The sequence below is a fragment of the Arachis hypogaea genome, chromosome 11, assembly GCF_003086295.3.
Source record: "Arachis hypogaea cultivar Tifrunner chromosome 11, arahy.Tifrunner.gnm2.J5K5, whole genome shotgun sequence".
In the NCBI taxonomy this organism is placed as follows: domain Eukaryota; kingdom Viridiplantae; phylum Streptophyta; class Magnoliopsida; order Fabales; family Fabaceae; genus Arachis; species Arachis hypogaea.
Window position 1 is genome coordinate 100,604,542 of NC_092046.1, and position 16,594 is coordinate 100,621,135.

At 39.1% G+C, this 16,594-nt stretch overlaps 1 non-coding gene across 1 annotated transcript; it reads left to right on the forward strand.

Annotated features, from left to right (window-relative positions):
- Positions 1-15,141: 15,141 nt before the first annotated feature.
- LOC112725005 (small nucleolar RNA R71) lies at positions 15,142-15,245 on the forward strand. Its single transcript, XR_003164138.1, has one exon. It is a non-coding gene; the product is annotated as a small nucleolar RNA R71 (small nucleolar RNA).
- The last annotated feature ends 1,349 nt before the right edge of the window (positions 15,246-16,594 follow it).

A 16,594-nucleotide genomic window follows, 5' to 3' on the forward strand; every position in this document is an offset into this window, starting at 1 on the left:
ATGTTAATTCTTGAACACAGCTACTTTATGAGTCTAGGCCGTGGCCCTAAGCACTTTGTTTTCCAGTATTACCACCGGATACATAAATGCCACAGACACATAACTGGGTAAACTTTTTCAGATTGTGACTCAGCTTTGCTAAAGTCCCCAATTAGAGGTGTCCAAGGTTCTTAAGCACACTCTTATTTTGCTTTGGACCTCGACTTTAACCGCTCAGTCCCAAGTTTTCACTTGACACCTTCACGCCACAAGCACATGGTTAGGGACAGCTTGGTTTAGCCGCTTAGGCCAGGATTTTATTCCTTCAGGCCCTCCTATCCACTGATGCTCAAAGCCTTGGATCCTTTTTATTACCCTTGCCTTTTGGTTTTAAGGGCTATTGGCTTTTTGCTCTTGCCTTTTGGTTTAAAGAGCTTTTGACTTTTTTTGCTTGCTTTTTCTTTCTCTCTCTCTTTTTTTTTTTGTGCAAGCTTTTATATTCACTGCTTTTTCTTGCTTCAAGAATGAACGTTATAATTTTTAAGATTATCAATAACATTTCTCCTTTTTCATCATTCTTTCAAGAGCCCACATATTTAACATTCATAAACCACAATATCAAAAGATATATGCACTGTTCAAGCATTCATTCAGAAAACAAAAAGTATTGTCACCACATCAAAATAATTAAACTAGTTTCAAGGATGAATTCGAAACCATGTACTTCTTGTTCTTTTATTTTTAGAACAGTTTTCAATTAAGAGAGGTGATGGATTCATAGGACATTCATAGCTTTAAGATATAGACACTTAAACACTAATGATCATGTAATAAAGGTAGAAACATAAATAAACATGAAGCATAGTAAACGAAAAATAGGAAAATAAGAACAAGGAGATTAAGGAACGGGTCCACCTTAGTGAGGGTGGCGTCTTCCTCTTCTTGAAGAACCAATGGTGCTCTTGAGCTCCTCTATGTCTTTTCCTTACCTTTGTTGCTCCTCCTTTATAGTTCTTTGATCTTCTCTAATCTCATGGAGGATGATGGAGTGCTCTTGGTGCTCCATCTTTAGTTGTCCCATGTTGGAGCTTAATTCTCCTAGGAAAGTGTTGATTTGCTCCCAATATTTTTGTGGAGGGAAGTGCATCCCTTGAGGCATCTCAGGGATTTCATGGTGAGGAATTTCCTCATGCTCTTGTTGAGGTCTATGATCTCTTGTTTGTTCCATCCTTTTCTTAGTGATGGGCTTGTCCTCATCAATGAGGATGTCTCCCTCTATGTCAATTCCAGCCGAATTACAGAGGTGGCAAATGAGGTGAGGAAAGGCTAACCTTGCCAAAGTGGAAGACTTGTCAGCCACCTTATAAAGTTCTTGAGGTATAATCTCATGAACTTCCACTTCCTCCCCAATCATGATACTATAGATCATGATGGCCCGGTCTATAGTAACTTCAGTCCGGTTGCTAGTAGGAATAATTGAGCGTTGAATAAACTCCAACCATCCTCTAGCTACAGGCTTAAGGTCTAGTCTTCTCAATTGAACCGGCTTGCCTCTTAAGTCAACTTTCCATTGAGCTCCTTCCAAACATATGTCCATGAGGACTTAGTCCAACTTTTGATCAAAGTTGACCCTTCTATTGTAGTGGTGTGCGTTTTCTTGCATCATTGGCAAGTTGAACGCCAACCTTACATTTTCCGGACTGAAATCTAAGTAATTCCCCCGAACCATGGTAAGCCAATTCTTTGGATTCGGGTTCACACTTTGATCATGGTTCCTAGTGATCCATGCGTTTGCATAGAACTCTTGAACCATTAAGATTCCAACTTGTTGAATGGGGTTGCTGAGAACTTCCCAACCTCTTCTTCGAATCTCATGTCGGATCTCTGGATACTCATTCTTTTTTAGCTTGAAAGGAACCTCAGGGATCACTTTCTTCTTGGCCACAACTTCATAGAAGTGGTCTTGATGGACCTTTGAGATGAATCTCTCCATCTCTCATGACTCAGAGGTGGAAGCAATTGCCTTCCCTTTCCTCTTTCTTGAGGTTTCTCTGGCCTTAGGTGCCATTAATGGTTATGGAAAAATAAAAAGAAATACTTTTACCACACCAAACTTAAAATGTTTGCTCGTCTCCGAGCAAAAGAAGAAAGAAAGAAGGAGAAAAAGAAGAAAAATGGAGGAGAGGAAGAGAGGTGTGTATTCGTCCAAGGGGAAGAAGAAAGGGTTGTGTTGTGTGAAAATGAAGAAGGAATGAGGGTTTTATATCGGAGTGGGGGAGGGTTTAGGGTTCGGCCATTAGGGTTGGGTTTGGGAAGGAAAAGAGTTTGAATTTTGGAGGTAGGTGGGGTTTTTGGGGAATAGAGGATGGATGTGAGTGGTGAAGAGGTGATGGGGAAAAGTGATTGAGGTGATTAGTGAAGGGTATTTGGGGAAGAGGGTTATGAAAAGGTGTGAAGAGGAGAGAAGAAGAGGTGGGGTAGGTGGGGATCCTGTGGGGATCCTGTGGGGTCCACAGATCCAGTGGGGTCAAGGACTTAACATCCCTGCTCCAATTTGGCGTGCAAAACGCCCTTTGTATGCTATACTGGCGTTTAACGCCAGACTGCTGCCTATTTTTGGCGTTAAACGCCCAAATGTAGCATGTTTCTGGTGTTTAACACCACTTCCATGCTCTGTTCTGGCGTTAAACGCCAGTCTGGTGCTTGTTTCTGGTGTTTAACACCACGCCAGTTTGATGCTTCTTACTGGCGTTTAAACGCCAGTAAGCTCTTCCACCAAGGTGAGCTATTTTTAATGCTGTTTTTCATTCTGTTTTTGATTTTTCAGTAGTTTTTGTAACTCCACATGATCATCAACCAAAAAAAAACATAAAATAACAATAACAATAGAAAATAAATAGATATAATTAAATAACATTGGGTTGCCTCCCAACAAGCGCTTCTTTAATGTCAATAGCTTGACAGTGAGCTCCCATGGAGCCTCACAGGTGTTCAGAGCATTGTTGGGACCTCCCAACACCAAACTTAGAGTTTGAATGTGGGGGCTCAACACCAAACTTAGAGTTTGGCTGTGGCCTCCCAACACCAAACTTAAAGTTTGACTGTGGGGGGCTTTGGTTGACTCTGCAGTGAGAGAAGCTTTTCATGCTTACTTTCCATGGTTACAGAAGTAGATCCTTGAGTCTTAAACACAAGGTTGTCCTCATTCAGTTGAAGGACCAATTATCCTCTGTCCACATCAATCACAGCTCTTGCTGTGGCTAGGAAGGGTCTTCCAAGGATGATGGATTCATCCTCTTCCTTCCCAGTGTCTAGGATTACGAAATCAACAGGGATGTAAAGGCCTTCAACCTTTACTAGCACGTCCTCTACTAGCCCATAAGCCTATTTTCTTGATTTGTCCGCCATCTCTAATGAGATTCTGGCAGCTTGCACCTCAAAGATCCCAAGTTTCTCCATTACAGAGAGTGGCATTAAGTTTATTCCTGACCCCAGGTCACACAGAGCCTTCTCAAAGGTCATGGTGCCTATGTTACAGGGAATTAGGAATTTACCAGGATCCTATTTCTTTTGAGGTAATTTCTGCCTATCCAATGCATTTAGTTCATTGGTGAGCAAAGGAGGTTCATCTTCCCAAGTCTCATTACTAAATAATTTGGCATTCAGCTTCACGATTGCACCAAGGTTCTTAGCAACTTGCTCTTCAGTAATGTCTTCATCTTCTTCAGAAGATGAATAGTCATCAGAGCTCATGAAGGGCAGAAGAAAGTTGAATGAAATCTCTATGCTCTGTATAAGTCTCAGATTCCTTCAGGTCCTCAAAGGAAAACTCCTTATTGGTCACTGAGCGTCCCACGAGGTCTTCTTCACTAGTAAGGTAATGGCCTTGCACTCTCTTTTTGGATTCTCTTCTGTATTACTTGGGAGAGTACTAGGAGGGGTTTCGATGACTCTTTTACTCAGCTGGCCCACTTGTGCCTCCAAATTTCTAATGGAGGACCTTGTTTCATTCATGAAACTTAAAGTGGCCTTAGATAGATCAGAGACTATATTTGCTAAGCTAGATGGATTCTACTCAGAATTCTCTGTCTGTTGCTAAGTGGATGATGGAAAAGGCTTGCTGTTGCTAAACCTGTTTCTTCCACCATTATTAAAGCCTTGTTGAGGCTTTTGTTGATCCTTCCATGAGAAATTTGGATGATTTCTCCATGAGGGATTATAGGTATTCCCATAGGGTTCCCCCATGTAATTCACCTCTGTTATTGCAGGGTTCTTAGGATCATAAGCTTCTTCTTCAGAAGATGCCTCTTGGGTACTGTTGGATGCAGCTTGCAATCCATTCAGAATCTGAGAAATCATATTGACTTGCTGAGTCAATATTTTATTCTTAGCTAATATGGCATTCAGAGTATCAATTTCAAGAACTCCCTTCCTCTGAGGCGTCCCATTACTCACAGGATTCCTTTCAGAAGTGTACATGAACTGGTTATTTGCAACCATGTCAATGAGTTCTTGAGCTTCTGCAGGCGTTTTCTTTAGGTGAATGGATCCACCTGCAGAATGGTCCAATGACATCTTAGATAATTCAGACAAACCATCATAGAATATATCCAGGATGGTCCATTCTGAAAGCATGTCAGAAGGACACTTTTTGGTCAGTTGCTTGTATCTCTCCCAAGCTTCATAGAGGGATTAACCTTCTTTCTGTTTGAAGGTTTGAACGTCCACTCTAAGCTTGCTAAGATTTTGAGGAAGAAAGAACTTGGCTAAGAAAGCCGTTACCAGCTTATCCCAAGAGTTCAGGCTATCTTTAGGTTGAGAGTCCAACCATATTCTAGCTCTGTCTCTTACAGCAAACGGGAAAAGCATAAGCCTATAGACCTCGAAGTCAACCCCATTGCTCTTAAAAGGATCACAGATCTGCAAGAATTCAGTTAAGAACTAAAAAGGATCTTCTGATGGAAGTCCATGAAACTTGCAGTTCTGTTGCATCAAAGAAACTAATTGAGGCTTTAGCTCAAAATTGTTTGCTCCAATGGCAGGGATGGAGATGCTTCTTCCATGTAAATTGGAATTTGGTGCAGTAAAGTCACCATTCATCTTCCATGCATTGTTATTATTTTCGGCCATGTCTCCTTCTTTTTCGAAAATTTCTGTCAGATTTTCTCCAGAGAGTTGTGCTTTAACTTCCCTCAGCTTCCTCTTCAGAGTCCTTTCAGGTTCAGAATCAGCTTCAACAAGAATGTTCTTATCCTTGTTCCTACTCATATGAAAAAGAAGAAAACAGAAAATAATAGGGATCCTCTTTGCCACAGTAGAGAGGTTCCTTTATGTGAGTAGAAGAGAAAGAATTCGAACACAGAAAGAGGGAGAGGGTTCGAATTTTTAAGAAGAAGAGGAGTGTTAGTAGATAAATAAATAATTAGAAGGAGTTGAGAGAGAAGAATTTTCAAAAATAATTGTAAAGAAAAGAAAAATATTTTTGTTTTTAATTTAAAATTAAAGTTAAAATTCAAAAATTAAGAAAGGAAAATAAAATTAAATCAAATTATAATTTAAAATAAATAGTTAATTAAAAAGGAATTTTGAAAAAGAGGAAGGTGATTTTCAAAAATTTAAATAGAGAATTAGTTAGGTAGTTTTGAAAAAGATATGATTGAAATAGTAAACTTTTAAAATCAAACAAAAAGTTAAGTAGTTAATAAAAAAAGATTTGAAAATCAAATTATAAAAAGATAAGAGGTTAGAAAAGATTTTGAAATTGATTTTAAAAAAGATGTGATTGACATCTATTTTGAAAAAGATTTGAAAAAGAAATTTAAAAAGATTTAATTTTTGAAATCAAAGTTGATTACTTGACTAACAAGAAACTAAAAAGATATGATTCTAGAGTTTAAAGATTGAACCTTTCTTACTAGGCAAGTAACAAACTTAAAAATTTTGAATCAATCACATTAATTGTTAGCATTAATTTCAAAAATATAAAATGGAAATAAGAAAAAGATTTTGCAAATAAATTTTGAAAATTTCGAGATTATGAAAGAAAAAAAAATGAAAAAGATTTGATTTTTGAAAAAGGTTTGAAGAAGATAGAATTTTTAAATTGAAAACTTGATTTGACTCATAAGAAACAATTAAATTTAAAAACCTTTTGACTAAATCAAACCAAATTTTCGAAAATTTATGAGAGAATAAGGGAAAGATATTTTTTTTATTTTTGAATTTTTAATGAAGAAAGAGAAAAACAATGAAAAGACTCAAAACATGAGAATTCAAGATCAAAACACACAATGCATGCAAGAACACTTTGAATGTCAAGATGAACACCAAGAACACTTTGAATGTCAAGATGAACATCAAGAACATGTTTTTGAAAATTTTTAAGAAAAGGAAAACATGCAAGACACCAAACTTAAAAATTTTTAATGTTGAGACACTAACAAATTGAAAATGCATATGGAAAACAAGAAAAGACACAAAACAAGAAATTTTAAAGATCAAACAAGAAGACTTACCAAGAACAACTTGAAGATCATGAAGAATGCAATGCATGAAATTGACACCAAACTTAAAAATTGACACAAGACTCAAACAAGAAACATCAAATTATTTTTGATTTTATGATTTTAGAAAAAAAAAATTTTTTTTTTTGGATTTTTTCGAAAATTATTTTGAAAAGGAAAATAAGGATTTCAAAATTTTTAATAGGAATTCCAGGAATCTTGCAATGTTAGTCTAAAACTTTGGTCCAGGAATTAGACATGGCTCACCAGCCAGCCAAGCTTTCATTGAAAGCTCCGGTCCAAAACACTAGACATGGCCAATGGCCAGCCAAGCTTCAGCAGATACAAATCAAGCATATAACAGCTGATTAGATGGGAGTCCAAGGGCTCTTGTGATGATAAGTTGAAATCTCGGTCCAAAGGATTAGACATGGCTTCACAGCCAGCCAGAATTCAACAGATTATCGTGAAACTCTAGAATTCATTCTTAAAAATTTTGAAGCCATAGAATTATTTATTTTTGAAAATTTTTTTTTCAAAATTTTTCGAAAATAAAAAGAATAAAAAAACAAAAACTTAAAATTAAAATAAAATAACCCAATCTGAGCAACAAGATAAACCGTCAGTTGTCCAAACTCGAACAATTCCCGGCAACGGCGCCAAAAACATGGTGCGCAGAAATCGAGATCGTTCATTCCTTGGTAACGGCGCTGAAAACTTAATACGCACATTCATAATCTTAGTTCTTTGTCACAACTTCGCACAACTAACCATCAAGTGCACTGGGTCGTCCAAGTAATAAACCTTACGTGAGTAAGGGTCGATCCCACGGAGATTGTTGGCTTGAAGCAAGCTATGGTCACCTTGCAAATCTCAGTCAGGCGGATTCAAATGGTTATGGTGAATTGATAATTAAAATATAGAATAGGATAGAGATACTTATGTAATTCATTGGTAAGAATTTCAGATAAGCGTATAGAGATGCTTAGTTCCTTCTGAATCTCCGCTTTCCTAATGCTTTCATCCAATCCTTCATACTCCTTTCCATGGCAAGCTTTATGTAGGGCATCACCGTTGTCAATGGCTACTTCCCATCCTCTCAGTGAAAATGGTCCAAGATGCGCTGTCACTGCACGGCTAATCATCTGTCGGTTCTCGATCCTGCTGGAATAGGATTCAGTAATCCTTTTGCGTCTGTCACTACGCCCAGCACTCGCAAGTTTGAAGCTCGTCACAGCCATCCCTTCTCAGATCCTACTCAGAATACCACAAACAAGGTTTAGACTTTCCGAATCTCAAGAATGGCCGCCAATAGTTCTAGCCTATACCACGAAGACTCTGATCTCACGATCAGAAGGCTAAGAGATATGCATTCAAACTTGTTTGCAAGTAAAACGGAAGTATTTGTCAGGCACGCGTTCTTAGGTGAGAATGGTGATGAGCGCCACATAATCATCACATTCATCATGTTCTTGTGTGCGAATGAATATCCTAGAGAAGAAATAGGCTTGAATTGAATAGAAAAACAGTAGTACTTTGCATTAATTCATGAGAAACAGCAGAGCTCCACACCTTAATCTATGGTGTGTAGAAACTCTACCGTTGAAAATACATAAGAACAAGGTCCAGGCATGGCCGAATGGCCAGCCCCCATAAAGGTCTAAGATTGCATAGAACTAATCAAAGATCAGACGTTTAACATGATAGTAAAAAGTTCTATTTATACTAAAGTAGTTACTAGGGTTACAGAAATGAGTAAATGATGCAGAAATCTACTTCCGGACCCACTTGGTGTGTGCTTGGGCTGAGCATTGAAGCTTTCATGTGTAGAGGTCTTCCTTGGAGTTGAATGCCAGTTTGTAACCTGTTTCTAGCGTTTAACTCTACTTTGCAACCTGTTTCTGGCGTTTAACTCCAGAATAGGGTACAGAGCTGGTGTTGAACGCCAATTTGTGTCATCTAAACACGGGCAAAGTATGGACTATTATATATTTCTGGAAAGCCCTGGATGTCTACTTTCTAACACATTTGAGAGCACGCCATTAAAGCTCTTGTAGCTCTAGAAAATCCACTTTGAGTGCAGGGAGGTCAGAATCCAACAGCATCTGCAGTCTGGTACGCGGAATCGTGATTACACTTTAATTATGTAAAATTCATTGCTCTTTCTTTCCCTGGAAATGGCGCCAAAAACATGATGCCAAAACCACGGTTCACAACTCCGTGTAACTGACCAGCAAGTGCACTGGGTCGTCCAAGTAATACCTTACGTGAGTAAGGGTCGAATCCCACGGAGATTGTTGGTATGAAGCAAGCTATGGTCACCTTGCAAATCTCAATTAGGCAGATATAAATTGATAATGGTGTTTGCGAAAATAATATAATAAAATAGGGATAGAAATACTTATGTAATTCATTGGTGAGAATTTCAGATAAGCGAATAGAGATGCTTTCGTTCCTCTGAACCTCTGCTTTCCTGCTGTCTTCATCCAATCGGTCTTACTCCTTTTCATGGCTGGCTTTATGCAAGGGCATCACCGTTGTCAGTGGCTACATCCCCTCCTCTCAGTGAAAAATATGCTCACATGCTCTGTCACAGCACGGCTAATCATCTGTCAGTTCTCGATCATGCTGGAATAGGATTCACCCTCCTTTTGCGTTTGTCACTAACGCCCATCACTCGCGAGTTTGAAGCTCGTCACAGTCATTCAATCATTGAATCCTACTCGGAGTACCACAGACAAGGTTTAGACTTTCCGGATTCTCTTGAATGCCGCCATCATTCTAGCTTACACCACGAAGACTCCAATTAAGAGATCTAAGAGATATTCATTCTAGCTTGTTGCATGTAGAACGGAAGTGTTTGCCAGGCACGCGTTCATAGGGGAGAATGGTGATGAGCGTCACACATAATCATCACCTTCATCACGTTCTTGGGTGCAAATGGATATCTTAGAAGTGAAATAAGATGAATTAAATAGAAAACAGTAGTACTTTGCATTAATCTTTGAGGAACAGCAGAGCTCCACACCTTAATCTCTGGAGTGTAGAAACTCTACCGTTAAAAATACATAAGTGAGAGGCCCAGGCATGGCCGAGATGGCCAGCCCCCTAAAACATGATCACAGGATCAAAATACAATCCAGGATGTCAAATACAATAGTGAAATGTCCTATTTATAATAAACTAGCTACTAGGGTTTACAAAAGTAAGTAATTGATGCATAAATCCACTTCCGGGGCCCACTTGGTGTGTTCTTGGGCTGAGCTTGAGTGTTGCACGTGTAGAGGTCCTTTCTGGAGTTGAACGCCAGCTTTTGTGCCAGTTTGGGCGTTCAACTCTGGTTTTGGCTCCTTTTCTGGCGCTGGACGCCAGATTTGGGCAGAAAGCTGGCGTTGAACGACAGTTTACGTCATCTATTCTTGGCCAAAGTATAGACCATTATATATTGCTGGAAATCCCTGGAAGTCTACTTTCCAACGCAATTGGAAGCGCGCCATTTCGAGTTTTGTAGCTCCAGAAAATCCATTTTGAGTGCAGGGAGGTCAGAATCCAACAGCATCAGCAGTCCTTCTTCAACCTCTGAATCTGATTTCTGCTCAAGTCCCTCAATTTCAGCCAGAAAATACCTGAAATCACAGAAAAACACACAAACTCATAGTAAAGTCCAGAAATGTGAATTTAACATAAAAACTAATGAAAACATCCCTAAAAGTAACTAGATCCTACTAAAAACATACTAAAAACAATGTCAAAAAGCGTATAAATTATCCGCTCATCACAACACCAAACTTAAATTGTTGCTTGTCCCCAAGCAACTGAAAATAAATTAGGATAAAAAGAAGAGAATATACTATAAATTCCAAACTATCAATGAAACATAGCTTCAATCATATGAGCGGGACTTATAGCTTTTTGCCTCTTGAATAGTTTTGGCATCTCACTCTATCCATTGAGGTTCAGAATGATTGGCATCTATAGGAACTCAGAGTTCAGATAGTGTTATTGATTTTCCTAGTTCAGTATGATGATTCTTGAACACAGCTATTTTATGAGTCTTGGCCGTGGCCCTAAGCACTTTGTTTTCCAGTATTACCACCGGATACATAAATGCCACAGACATATAATTGGGTGAACCTTTTCAGATTGTGACTCAGCTTTGCTAAAGTCCCCAATTAGAGGTGTCCAGGGTTCTTAAGCACACTCTTTTTTTTGCTTTGCACCTTGACTTTAACCGCTCAGTCTCAAGTTTTCACTTGACACCTACACGCCACAAGCACATGGTTAGGGACAGCTTGGTTTAGCCGCTTAGACCAGGATTTTATTCCTTTAGGCCCTCCTATCCACTGATGCTCAAAGCCTTGGGATCCTTTTTTTTATTTGCCCTTGCCTTTTGGTTTTAAGAGCTTTTGGCTTTTTCTGCTTGCTTTTTCTCTTTTTTTTTTCTATATATTATTTTTTTTCGCCTATTTTTTTTTTGTTTTTTTTTCTACAAGCTTTGTTCTTTGCTGCTTTTTCTTGCTTCAAGAATCATTTTTATGATTTTTCAGATTATCAAATAACATGTCTCCTTGTCATCATTCTTTCAAGAGCCAACATATTTAACATTCTTAAACAACAACTTCAAAAGACATATGCACTGTTCAAGCATACATTCAGAAAACAAGAAGCATTGTCACCACATCAATATAATTAAGCTAAGTTCAAGGATAAATTCGAAACTCATGTACTTCTTGTTCTTTTGAATAAAAACATTTTTCATTTAAGAGAGGTGATGGATTCATAGGACATTCATAACTTTAAGACAAAGTTACTAACTACTAATGATCATGTAATGAAGACACAAACATAGATAAGCCCATAACATAGAAAACAAAAAACAGAGAAAGCAAGAACAAGGAATGAATCCACCTTAGTGATGGTGGCGTTTCCTTCTTGAGGAACCAATGATGTCCTTGAGCTCTTCTATGTCTCTTCCTTGTCTTTGTTGCTCCTCCCTCATTGCTTTTTGATCTTCTCTTATTTCATGAAGGATGATGGAGTGCTCTTGATGTTCCACCCTTAGTTGTCCCATATTGGAACTCAATTCTCCTAGGGAGGTGTTGATTTGCTCCCAATAGTTTTGTGGAGGAAAGTGCATTTGAGGCATCTCCGGGATCTCATGGTGATGAGCTTCATACGCCTCTTGAGCTCCAAGAGTGGGCTCTCTTGCTTGCTCCATCTTTTTCTTAGTGATGGGCTTGTCCTCTTTGATGAGGATATCTCCCTCTATGTCAATCCCAGCCGAATTGCATAGGTGGCAAATGAGGTGAGGAAAGGCTAACCTTGCCATGGTGGAGGACTTGTCAGCCACCTTGTAGAGTTCTTGAGGTATAATCTCATGAACTTCCACCTCTTCTCCAATCATGATGCTATGGATCATGATGGCCCGGTCTATAGTAACTTCAGACCGGTTGCTAGTGGGAATGATTGAGCATTGAATGAACTCCAACCATCCTCTAGCTACAGGCTTGAGGTCCAATCTTCTTAGTTGAACCGGCTTGCCTTTGGAGTCAATCTTCCATTGAGCTCCTTCCACGCATATGTCCATAAGGACTTGGTCCAACCTTTGATTAAAGTTGACCCTTCTAGTGTAGGGGCGTTCATCTCCTTGCATCATGGGCAAGTTAAACACCAACCTCACATTCTCCAGACTAAAATCTAAGTATTTCCCCCGAACCATTGTAACATAGTTCTTTGGATCCGGGTTCTTACTTTGATCATGGTTCTTGGTGATCCATGCATTGGCATAGAACTCTTGAACCATTAGGATGCCGACTTGTTGGATGGGATTTGTTAGAACTTCCCAACCTCTTCTTTGAATTTCATGTCGGATCTCCGGATACTCATTTCTTTTGAGTTTGAAAGGGACCTCGGGGATCACCTTCTTCTTGGCCACAACATCATAGAAGTGGTCTTGATGGGCTTCGGAGATGAACCTTTCCATCTCCCATGACTCGGATGTGGAAGCTTTTGTCTTCCCTTTCCCCTTTCTAGAGGATTCTCCGGTCTTAGGTGCCATCAATGGTAATGGAAAAACAAAAAGCTTATGCTTTTACCACACCAAACATAGAATTTTGCTTGCCCTCGAGCAATAAAAGAAAGAATAGATGAAGAAGAAGAAGAAGAAATGGAGGAGAGGGAGAGTGGGGAGTGTTTCGGCCAAGAGGGGTGTAGAGGGGTGTGTTGTGTGAATTTGGTGAAGAATGGAGGGCTTTATATAGGGAAGGGAGGGGGGAAAGGTTTCGGCCATATGGGTGGGTTTGGGTGGGAAATTGGTTTTGAATTTTGAAGGTAGGTGGAGTTTATGAGGTAGGTTTATGGGGAAGAGTGGATGGATGTGAGTGGTGAAGAGGTGATGGGGTTGTGTGAAAGAGAGTGGTGAGAAGAAGTGAGTGGAGGTAGGTGGGGATCCTATGGGGTCCACAGATCCTGAGTGGATCCTGTGGGGTCCACAGATCCTGAGTGGATCCTGTGGGGTCCACAGATCCTGAGGTGTTCAAGGATTTACATCCCTGCACCCATTAGGCATGTAAAAATGCCTTAGCACACAACTCTGGGCGTTCAGCGCCAGGTTGGTGGCCATTTTGGGCGTTCAACGCCCATTTGTGTGCCATTTCTGGCGTTGAACGCCAGAACCATGCCTGTTCTGGCGTTCAGCGCCCAAAAGCTGCCCATTTTGGGTGTTCAGCGCTAGAACCATGCTCTGTTCTGGCGCTGAACGCCAGACAGATGCTCCTCCAGGGTGTGATTTTTCTTCTGCTGTTTTTGATTCCGTTTTCAATTTTTATATTTATTTTGTGACTCCACATGATCATGAACCTACAAAGACATATAACTAAGAAAAATATAGTTAGATAAATAAAAATTGGGTTGCCTCCCAACAAGCGCTTCTTTAATGTCAATAGCTTGACAGTGGGCTCTCATGGAGCCTCACAGATGTTCAGAGCATTGTTGAAACTCTCCAACACCAAACTTAGAGTTTGGATATGGGAGTTCAACACCAAACTTAGAGTTTGGTTGTGGCCTCCCAACACCAAACATAGAGTTTGACTGTGGGGGCTCTGGTTGACTCTGTTTTGAGAGAAGCTTTTTCTGCTTCCTCTCTATGGTTGCAGAGGGAGATCCTTGAGTTTTAAACACAAGGGAGTCCTCATTCCATTGAAGGACTATTTCACCTCTATCAAAATCAATCACAGCTCTTGCTGTGGCCAGGAAAGGTCTTCCTAGGATGATGGATTCATCCTCTTCCTTTCCAGTATCCAGGACTATGAAATCAGCAGGGATGTAAAGGCCTTCAACCTTTACTAACACGTCCTCTACTTGTCCATAAGCCTGTTTTCTTGAACTGTCTGCCATCTCTAATGAGATTCTAGCAGTTTGCACCCCATAGATTCCCAGTTTCTCTATTACAGAGAAAGGCATGAGGTTTATTCCTGAACCAAGGTCACATAGAGCCTTAAAAATCATGGTGCCTATGGTACAGGATATTATGAACTTTCCAGGATCCTGTTTCTTCTGAGGCAATGTCAATTGATCCAGATCACTTAGTTCATTGATGAACAAGGGAGGTTCAACTTCCCAAGTATCAATGCCAACTAATTTGGCATTCAGCTTCATGATTGCACCAAGAAACTTGGCAGTTTGCTCTTCAGTAACATCCTCATTCTCTTCAGAAGAGGAATACTCATCAGAGCTCATGAATGGCATAAGGAGGTACAATGGAATCTCTATGGTCTCTAGATGAGTCTCAGATTCCTTTGGTTCCTCAGAGGGAAGCTCCTTATTGATCACTGGACGTCCCAGGAGGTCTTCCTCCTTGGGATTCACGTCCTCTCCTTCCCTTACAGGTTCGGCCATGGTGCTTATGTCAATGGCCTTGCACTCTCCTTTTGGATTCTCTTCTGTATTGCTTGGGAGAGTACTAGGAGGGATTTCAGTGATCCTTTTACTCAGCTGGCCCACTTGTGCTTCCATATTTCTAATGGAAGATCTTGTTTCATTCATGAAGCTCACAGTGGCCTTGGATAGATCAGAGACTAGATTTGCTAAATTAGAAGCATTTTGTTCGGAGTTCTCTGTCTGTTGCTGAGTGGATGATAGAAAAGGTTTATTATTGTTAAACCTGTTTCTTCCACCATTATTAAAGCCTTGTTGAGGCTTTTGATCCTTCTATGAGAAATTTGGATGATTTCTCCATGATGAGTTATAGGTGTTTCCATAAGGTTCACCTAAGTAATTCACCTCTGCTATTGCAGGGTTCTCAGGATCATAAGCTTCTTCTTCATAAGAAGCCTCTTGAGTACTGTTGGATGCAGCTTGCATTCCATGCAGACTCTGGGAGATCATATTGACTTGCTGAGTCAATATTTTATTCTGAGCCAATATGGCATTCAGAGTATCAACTTCAAGAACTCCCTTCTTCATAGGCGTCCCATTACTCACAGGATTCCTTTCAGAAGTGTACATGAACTGGTTATTAGCAACCATGTCAATAAGTTCTTGAGCTTCTGCAGGCGTTTTCTTTAGGTGAATGGATCCACCTGCAGAAGTGTCCAGTGACATCTTTGATAGCTCAGATAAACCATCATAGAATATATCCAGGATGGTCCATTCTGAGAGCATGTCAGAAGGACACTTTTTGGTCAACTGTTTGTATCTTTCCCAAGCTTCATAGAGGGATTCACCTTCTTTCTGTCTGAAGGTTTGAACATCAGCTCTAAGCTTGCTCAGCTTTTGAGGAGGAAAGTACTTGGCTAAGAAAGCCGTGACCAGCTTATCCCAAGAGTTCAGGCTGTCTTTGGGTTGAGAATCCAACCATAATCTAGCTCTGTCTCTTACAGCAAAGGGGAAAAGCATGAGCCTGTAGACTTCAGGATCTACTCCATTAGTCTTAACAGTATCACATATCTGCAAGAATTCAGTTAAGAACTGAAAAGGATCTTCAGATGGAAGTCCATGAAACTTGCAGTTCTGCTGCATCAGAGAAACTAATTGAGGTTTCAGCTCAAAGTTGTTTGCTCCAATGGCAGGAATGGAGATGCTTCTTCCATGTAAATTGGAATTAGGTGCAGTAAAGTCACCAAGCATCTTTCTTACATTATTATTTTTTTCGGCTGCCATCTCCTCTTCCTGTTCGAAAATTTCTGAAAGGTTATCTCTGGATTGTTGTTTTTTAGCTTCACTTAGTTTCCTTTTCAGAGTCCTTTCAGGTTCTGGATTTGCTTCCACAAGAATGTTCTTATCCTTGCTCCTGCTCATATAACAAAGAAGAGGGCACAGAAAAAATAATAATAATATGGATCCTTTATACCACAGTATAGGGATCCCTGTGTGAGTAGAAGAAGAGGGGGAGACAAAGAATGTAATATAATGGAAGAAACACAACTGTGAGGAGGGTTGAGAAGTGAGATGAGATGTTAGTAGATGAATAAATAAATAGAATAAGATGGGAGAGGAAGAATTTTCGAAAAATATTTTTGAAAAAGAGTTAGTGATTTTCGAAAATGGTTTTTGAAAAATGTTAGTATTTTTCGAAAATTTTTAAAATCAAAAATAAAAATAAGAATAATTAGTTAATTAAAAAGAAATTTTTGAAAAAGAGGGAAGATATTTTCGAAAATTAGAGAGAGAGTTAGTTAGGTAGTTTTGAAAAACTTAAGAAACAAACAAAAAAGTTAGTTAGTTAGTTGAAACAAATTTTTGAAAAGATAAGAAGTTAGGAGGTTAGAAAAGATATTTTGAAACCAACTTTTTGAAAAAGGTAAGATAAGAAGATATTTTAGAAATTAGTTTTGAAAAAGATTTGATTTTTAAAATCTCAATTAATGACTTGATTCATAAGAAATCACAAGATATGATTCTAGAACTTAAAGTTTGAATCTTTCTTAACAAGCAAGTAACAAACTTCAAATTTTTGAATCAAAACATTAATTGATTATGTTATTTTCAAAAATTTGATATAAAAATAAGAAAAATATTTTTGAAAAATATTTTTGGAATTTTCGAAAATAACTAAGAATTTTGAAAAAGATTTGATTTTTGAAAAAGATTTTGAAAAAGATAAGATTTTCAAA